This window comes from Crocodylus porosus, unplaced genomic scaffold, assembly GCF_001723895.1.
Source record: "Crocodylus porosus isolate Cpor-Errol unplaced genomic scaffold, CroPor_comp1, whole genome shotgun sequence".
Lineage (NCBI taxonomy): Eukaryota > Metazoa > Chordata > Crocodylia > Crocodylidae > Crocodylus > Crocodylus porosus.
In genome coordinates this window covers 115,150,141-115,157,765 of record NW_017728943.1, presented here as the reverse complement: position 1 = coordinate 115,157,765, position 7,625 = coordinate 115,150,141, and positions in this window count along the sequence as shown.

Below are 7,625 nucleotides of genomic sequence, written 5' to 3'. Positions count from 1 at the left end.
TCCCTGATGATGTTAAATATTGTGGGCCTGAGGAACCCCCACAAAATAGCATGCCCACATCCCTCCAGGTCGAAAATGACCCGTCCACCACCACTCTCTGGGTGCGGCCCTCCAGCCAGTTGGTGACCCATTTGACTGTGTAGGTGTCGGCACCACAGTACCCCTGTTTCTAAATGAGATCGGGGTGAGAGACGGCGTCAAAGGCTTTCCTGAAGTCCAGGAAGACCATGTCCACTGCTAGCCCTGCATCTAAGGATTTGGTGATCTGGTTGTAGAAGGCCATCAGGTTGGTCTGACAGGACCTGCCACTAATGAACCCATGTTGGTTGCCCTAAGCATAATCTCCCCTGCTGGTCCCTCGTGGACATGTGCCAGAATAATTCTCTCAAAAAGCTTACCCAGAATCTAGGTAAGACTAACTGGCCTATTGTTTCCTGGGTCCTCCTTCCTCCCTTTTTTGACTGGCCATGGGAACCACATTGGCCCTCTTCCAGCCCTCTGGCACCACACCAGAGCACCACGAGTGCTTATACAGCCATGCCAGGGGTCCTGCAATGACTTCAGCCAATTCCCTCAGTACTCTAGGGTGGAGATCATCCGGACCAGCTGATTTGAATACATCCAGCCCCTCCAGAAGTTCCCTAACTAGTTCTTCACTAACCCTTGGCCTAGGTGCGCCTCCCCTGGAGTCTAAGGGGGGTTTGGGGGGGGGCGTGGCTGTTCTGGTCCCTGCTTAGGAAAATGGAGGCAAAGAAACCATTAAATAGGTTAGCTTTGTCGTCTGGTACTACAACCAAATTTCCTAACGTGTCTTGCAGGGGCCCCACGTTACCCGGAACCTTCTTTTTGCCCCCTTCTTTTTTAAAAAAGGACTTCTTATTGTCCTTAATCCAGGAAGCTAGTCCCAGTTGAATCTCTGCCTTGGCCTTCCTGACTGCACCCCTGCATCACTGATCAACCACAGTATTATCCTCCCTGGTGATGGCCCCTCCCTTCCATTGGGTGTGCGCCTCCCTTTTAGCTAGAAGACATTCTTGGATGCTTTTGGTGAGCCATGGGGGCTTTTGCACCCTCCTGCCCCCTTTGATCCATGTCGGGATTACTTCCTTTTGGGCTTGTAAGATCGTCTCTTTAAGGAACGACCGCTCTTCTTGGACACCTGGCTCCCCTCCCCTCCGGGACTTCAGTGCTTCCCTGACTATTCTCCTTATCTCATTGAGGTCCACCCTCCTGAAATCTAGGGTTGCTGCCTTGCTGTAGGCCTTTGCCACCTTGTGCTGGACAGTGAATTCCAGCAGGCAATGATCGCTGTCACCCAGATGGTTGAGCACCCACAGCCCCCTCACCAGGTCGTCACTGGTGACCAGCACCAGGTCCAACAAGACGTCTCCCCTGGTGGGGCTGTGCACCTCCTGGGTTAGATGGAGGTCCTGCACTCTGGCCAGGAACCTATGTGAGTGGTCAGACCTGGCTGACTGCTCTTCCCAGCAGATGTCTGGAAAGTTCAGGTCACCCATGATGACCACGTCCTTTGACCTAACTACCTCCGAGAACTGATTTAAGAATTCCTGGTCTAGCTCTTCCCCTTGGTTGGGTGGTGTGTAGTAGACCCCCACCATTAAATCTCTTTCCCCTCGACTGCCTTGTATTCTAATCCAGAGCACTTCAGTGTGCCCCTCCTCTTACTCTTTTCTAATTGATGAGGATGTGTATTCCTCCTTAATGTAGAGCGCCACACCTCCACCTTTCCTCCCTGTCCTATCCCTCCTGTACAGCCTATAGCCCTTGATAGTCACTACCCAGTCATGCGTTGGGTCCCACCACATTTCAGTGAGCCCCACTATGTCTGGGTTGGTGTCAGCTAGCAGGAGCGTAAGTTCCTCTTGCTTGTTTCCCATACTATGACCGTTTGTGTAGAGGCATTTGAGGCCTCCTGAGGATGTGTGCACTGGCCCCCTACTTTCAGCATTGCCCTGGCCCCTGTTGCTTGTGTACATGTTCCACTCATCGGTCTAGGCTGGGCTGTACTTATGGGTGTTGCTTGGTTTGGCAGTCCAAGGCTTCCTCCATCCTCGTCTTCCCCTTCCCCCAGTGAGCCTAGTTTAAAGCCCACTGGAGGAGATCCGCCACCCTAGAAGAAAACACACGCTTACCTTTAGGGGAAAGGTGGACCCCATCCCAACCGAGCATGTTTCTTGTCATGATGTGCGGGTCATTGTCGAGGAAGCCAAAGCCCACCTTGAGACACCATTCCCGAAGCTGCCAGTTGGTCTCTGCTATGCATGTCACATGCCGTCTTCCACGTCTGCTCATTGATAGGACAGAAGAGAAAACCACCTGTGCACCTACCTCCTTCCGCACGCCCCCCAGAGCATGGTAGTCCACCATCAGGTGATCAGGGCTTCTCCTGGCTGCATCATTAGTACCCACATGGATTAGGACCATGGGGTAGTAATCGGTGGGCTGGATCATGGCCTGGATCATCCCCTTCATGTCCTGAATCTTTGCTCCAGGTGGGCAGGAGACCTTGTGTGTCAAGGGGTCCTGGCGACAGATGGGGCCCTCTGTACCTCTCAGGATGGAGTCACCTATGACGATCACTCGATGCTTTTTCCTCTGGGACTGCTTAGCTCCTTCAGCCTGCTCAGGTCGTGAAGAGTTGCCTCCTCTCCGGTTGCCTCCTCTCCTTCCTTCTCCTCCAGAGTTGCCAGGGCCTCGTACTTGTTCTCCAGCTGGACTGGAGGAAGTGGTACTGTTGCATTGCGAGCAGCCCTGGTTCTGGAGGTGACAGTCTGCCACTCTGCACTGGAGGGCACTTCCTGAGGTGCTTCTTCCTTGGGTTTATTGGCCCTGCAGGGAAAGGAAATAGCTGTCAATTTCAACCTCCGCCTCCCTGATTCCCCTCAGCCTGCTAACCTCCTCCTGGAGCTCCCTCACCTGCACCATTAGGGCCCTAAGGTGGGCGCCTGCTGGACAGGTGTGGGGGTCCCCAATCCCTGCCCCCCTGAGCCTTGATGGGCAACTCCCACAGGCCAGGGGGTGGGGGGATGCCAGTATGGGCTCTGTCTGGGTGGAGGTGTCAGACAAAGCCTGGGTAGGCTGCGCCCCACCAGGCAGGAGCCCTGGCAGCACTCCATGTCGACACCATCATAGGAGTTGCTGCTTGTTTATTGCTTAATGCAGTGCCTTCTCCCTGCCCTAGCAAAAGTCTCCCTCCTGGCCCTTCCTGCTCGCCCGCTGGCATGAAAACCGATGCAAATGCTGGCATGCTCTGTTCGTGCGGCGCAGCTCAGGAGCGTGGCTCCCTACCACCTCAGCTAAGAGGGATCCGGGGGGCTTCCCCTCTGGATCTGGCTCAGCTGCGTCTGGTCCCTCTGCCCACTTACCTTAGGGGGATCAGCTGCTGCTGCCCCCGCTGCTGGCTCCGCTGCTGCTGTGTCTGCCTCTTCCAGTAGCTTAGCCCCTTGTACAGGACAGCAGGGTAAGAATCATGCTAAAGTCTTTAGCATTTGCCCTCAACAAACAGAGCGTCTCCACCACCCACCCCCACCCTGTGAAATAATAAAACACCTTCTTCCCTGTGAAAGCTATATACAATGTCCTTTGTGTGCTGTCCCAGTGTGGGGGGCTTTGGGGCGGGGTGCCTGGGGTGCAGAGCCTGGAGACAGGTGACCATCACCATAGCCTCTAACCACCCCACAATGGGTGTGCATGCTGCAGAAAATGTGGTGGGTGGGGGGCCCACCTTGGGGCAATGGTGGCTGCTACTCCCCTGGCATGGGCAGCTCACCCTGTGGCAATTGGTGCCCATGGTTAACAGAGCCAGTATTCAGTCCTGGCCTTGCTGCAGGAAGCTCCAGCTGCTCACCTGTGTGGAGCCAGGGTGAGTGGTGGGGCTGGGTCCAAGTGGGGGGGGGGGTGGCACCAAAACCAAGGCAGGGGCTGGGCCAGGGGCTCCTGGCTGATGGAGGACCTCCTCTCATGCCCAGGAGGGACATGCTGCTGGGCAGGGGGTGGCTGCTGGGGGCAGACAGGGCTAGGGTCAGGGGCCGGGCAGCAGGTGGAACAAAGGCAACCACCAGGGCCAGAGCAGTATCCAGCATGCAGCGGTCATCATCCGTGGCCTGCAGTGCCTGGGCCAGGATGGCATTCTGCTTCTGCAGCACCCCCACCCATTCATGCTCCATGGCCAGGATTTGCACTTGGAACTCCCTGTCTGTCCAGCCCTGGGCCTCCTTGCACCAGCCCCATGACTCCTTGTGCTGGTCCTGCATGTCCTTGCTGGTGAGGTCCTCACCTGCCACCTGTTCTGGCACGGCATGTCCTTTGCCTGCCAGGCCCATGCATCCACTAGCCCGTCCTCTGACCAGGTGATCCAGAATGAGGCTCCTGTCCAAGATCTTCCTTTGGTAGAGCTGGAACATCTGCAGGGTCCCAGCTGTGAGCAGCAACAACACTGCATCTTGCCTGCCAAAGGTGGCCTCTTCCCCATGGGCAAATGCAGGCACTGTAGAGCCATGAGACAGAAGCTGTTTGTGAGCGTTTACAATGTTTATGAGTTAAGATGCTCTGTACCAGGGACTGTGCATTGCCCGGCCTCGGATCAGGGGTTGAGCATGCACAGGTGGCCAGGGACCATGGTAAATCGGTCAGGCAGGCCTGGGCCCAGGAAGCCACTGGCCAAGTCCCAGATCCCTGCTCACTGCCTTGGGGCCACTGGGCCATTGGGTGCTGACCACAGGCAGCCTGCCTCCCCTTCCCTGTCCCCAGGATGGGACAGGCTAGGGTCCTGGCAAAATCTGCTGCCATAGATCCAGATCCTTCTCCCCACTCTTCTTCTGCAGGCCAACTTCTCTGCTGCGCTTCTGTCCAGCCCATGGTGCCCAAGTTCAGGAGGCACAAGTTTTCCAGATGATTAGGACAAGTAGCTGTCTGTGCCGCTGTCTTCTCCAGGGTGGTGCCCTAGAGTCAGTCCCCCTACACTGGAACTGCATTCCCAGTGTGCCCTTGCTGTGTGTGCCCTAAGCAATGTACAAGAAGTTGTTTGCACACACCAAGGGGTGCCCAACCCCCTATGACCTGATAATCATCATCATCATAGTGCCCTGGGCACACATGCACACCTGGTATGGGACCCTGAGCTACGATGGTGGGGGGCCAAGCCTGGGCTGCCTGCAACTTCTGACACTGCCTAAAGAGCTACCTGTGGCTCCCATGCCTCTCTACATCTGGGGGCATGAGCTGCTCAGTAAAGTTTGGCACTGTCTTCTGCCTTCATGCATGCTGCAGAAGGGAGAACCCAGGGCCAAGGGAGTGCAGGCAGGCCAGGTGGAGGCTGGGGGCAAAGACTGGGGGAAGAGGTGGGGAGGGCTTTTCACCCAATGTGGGCTTCATCACGTGGCCAGGGCTGGTGTGACTGGTGGCTCCACATGGTCACGGTGGTTAGCAAGAGTGTACAGCTCTGGCTGGTGTCCTCAGACAGGAAGCCATAGTGAGTGGGTGCCCGGCTGGGGGCCCCCACTGGGAAGCAGCTGGCACTGGTAGTGCCTGTGCTCCCACATCTGGCCTGACAGAGCCTCATGGACATGGGCATTGGAGCACCAATACCGCTTAACCTGATACTGAACCTCTGCCTCACCCCACAGTGCTCTGAGGTCACCAGTCTCCTCCATGGACCAGCTGGGGCCCTGGGTGGCAGCCATGGCTGTGGGCACGGCCATGGATGAGGAGGATGCCACTGTGGTTCCCGCACCGGCTCTCTGGGTCCCAGCATGACTGTCCCTGTGCTGCCAGGCCTGGACAGCTTCCTGCTGTATGCAATGCAAGGGCCTGGCATGACACTGCCAGCCATGCAGCAGAGGCAATGCCCTGCAGCACCTTCAGGCTCAGGGCAGGCTACTTGGGGGGGTAGGCTGCAGGCAGGTGAAGCTTGCCCTGCCAGCAACAAGCTGCCTACAGAATGGGCTTGGGTGCTGGTAGGCCCAGCTGAAGTCTGCCACAGCTTGTATCAGCCTGCAGAACCCTGCTGGCTTGGACTGCGTGAGCCTGATAGGCACATGGCAGTGAGGTGCCAGGCAGTGGTGCTGGCGTACAGGCAAGCTAAGGCAGCTGGCCTGCAGCCTGCCCAGGAGGACAAAGGGCTGCAATACCTTCAGGCTCCCTGCTGGTGTGGCCCAGGACTCAAAATGCCTGCAGGCTTTTATAGGCCTGAGGCAGGGGATGCCATAGAGGCAACCCAGCCCTGAGACAGGACAAGCTCCCAGTCCAGAGGCCTGGGGATAGCCTCAGGCTATCTCCCTAGTGGCAGGGCTGACCTGGGATCAAACATGCTCCCAGGTCACATCTACACATGTGTAACTGTGTGGTAACTAATCACAATTAAATTTGCAGGTGGCAAATTTACTTGCAATTAACCGTTTTTACTGCACAGTTAGCATACGCACGTGTCAATGCATATGCTTCCTATGTAGTAAACTATGCTGCTGCACAGTTAAGTGTCTCATATAGACACTCCCAGTATGTAGTAATTAACACAAAAATGGTTATGAAAAACTTAAGATGGCCATATACCTAACATGACATCAGAAAAGCCAGAAAGTAAATATTTAAGCTACTGAATAATACGATCTACCTTCTTCCAACCTACAGATACTGGTACAAGTGGGGAACTGACTGGCTAAGCAGCAGCTCTGCAGAGAAGGACCTGGGGGTTACAGCTGAATATGAGCCAATAGTGTGTCCTTGTTGTAAATAAGGTTAACCGCATACTGGACTGCATTAGTAGGAATTTTGCCAACAGATCGAAGGAAGTGATTCTTCCCCTATTCAGCACTAGTGAGGCCACATCCGGAGTACTGTGTCCAGTTTTGGGCCCACCACTATGGAAAGGATGTAGATAAATTGGAGATAGCAACAGAGGGCAACAAAAATGGTTAGGGAGCAGGGCACAAACTTATGAGAAGCTGAAGGAACTTATTTAGTCTAGAGAAGAGAAGCCTGAGAAGGGATTTAATAGTAGCCTTCAACTACCTGAAGGGTGGTTCCAAAGAGGATGGAGCTAAATTGTTCTCAGTGGTGACAGATGACCACACAAGGTACCATGATGTCAAATTTCAGCAAGAGAAGTTTAGGTTAAGCTATTAGGAAAAACTTTATCATGAGGAGGGTAGTAATGCACTGGAACAGGTTACCCGAAGAGGTTGTGGGATCTTCCTCCTGGGAGTTTTTTTAAGATCCAGCTAGACAAAGCCTTGGCTTGGATGAACTAGTTTTGACTGGTCCTGCTTTTAGCAGGGGGTTGGGCTAGATGACTTCCTGAGGTCCCTTCCAGCCTAATTTTCTATGATTCTATGATCTTACCAGCACAATTACTGTATACCCCAGACTACATAATGTAACCTTAACTCTGCCGTCCACATTCCAGACTTCTAGCAGTCCCTTTACTAAACTGTCCCTCACAAACCCAACAAAATGGCCTTTGATACGCTTCATAGTTTCATAGTTTCTAGGGTCAGAAGGGACCTGGAGCAGATCATTTAGTCCGACCCCCTGCCATGGCAGGAAAGAATACTGGGGTCAAATGACCCCAGCAAGATGTTCATCTAACCTCCTCTTAAACACCCCCA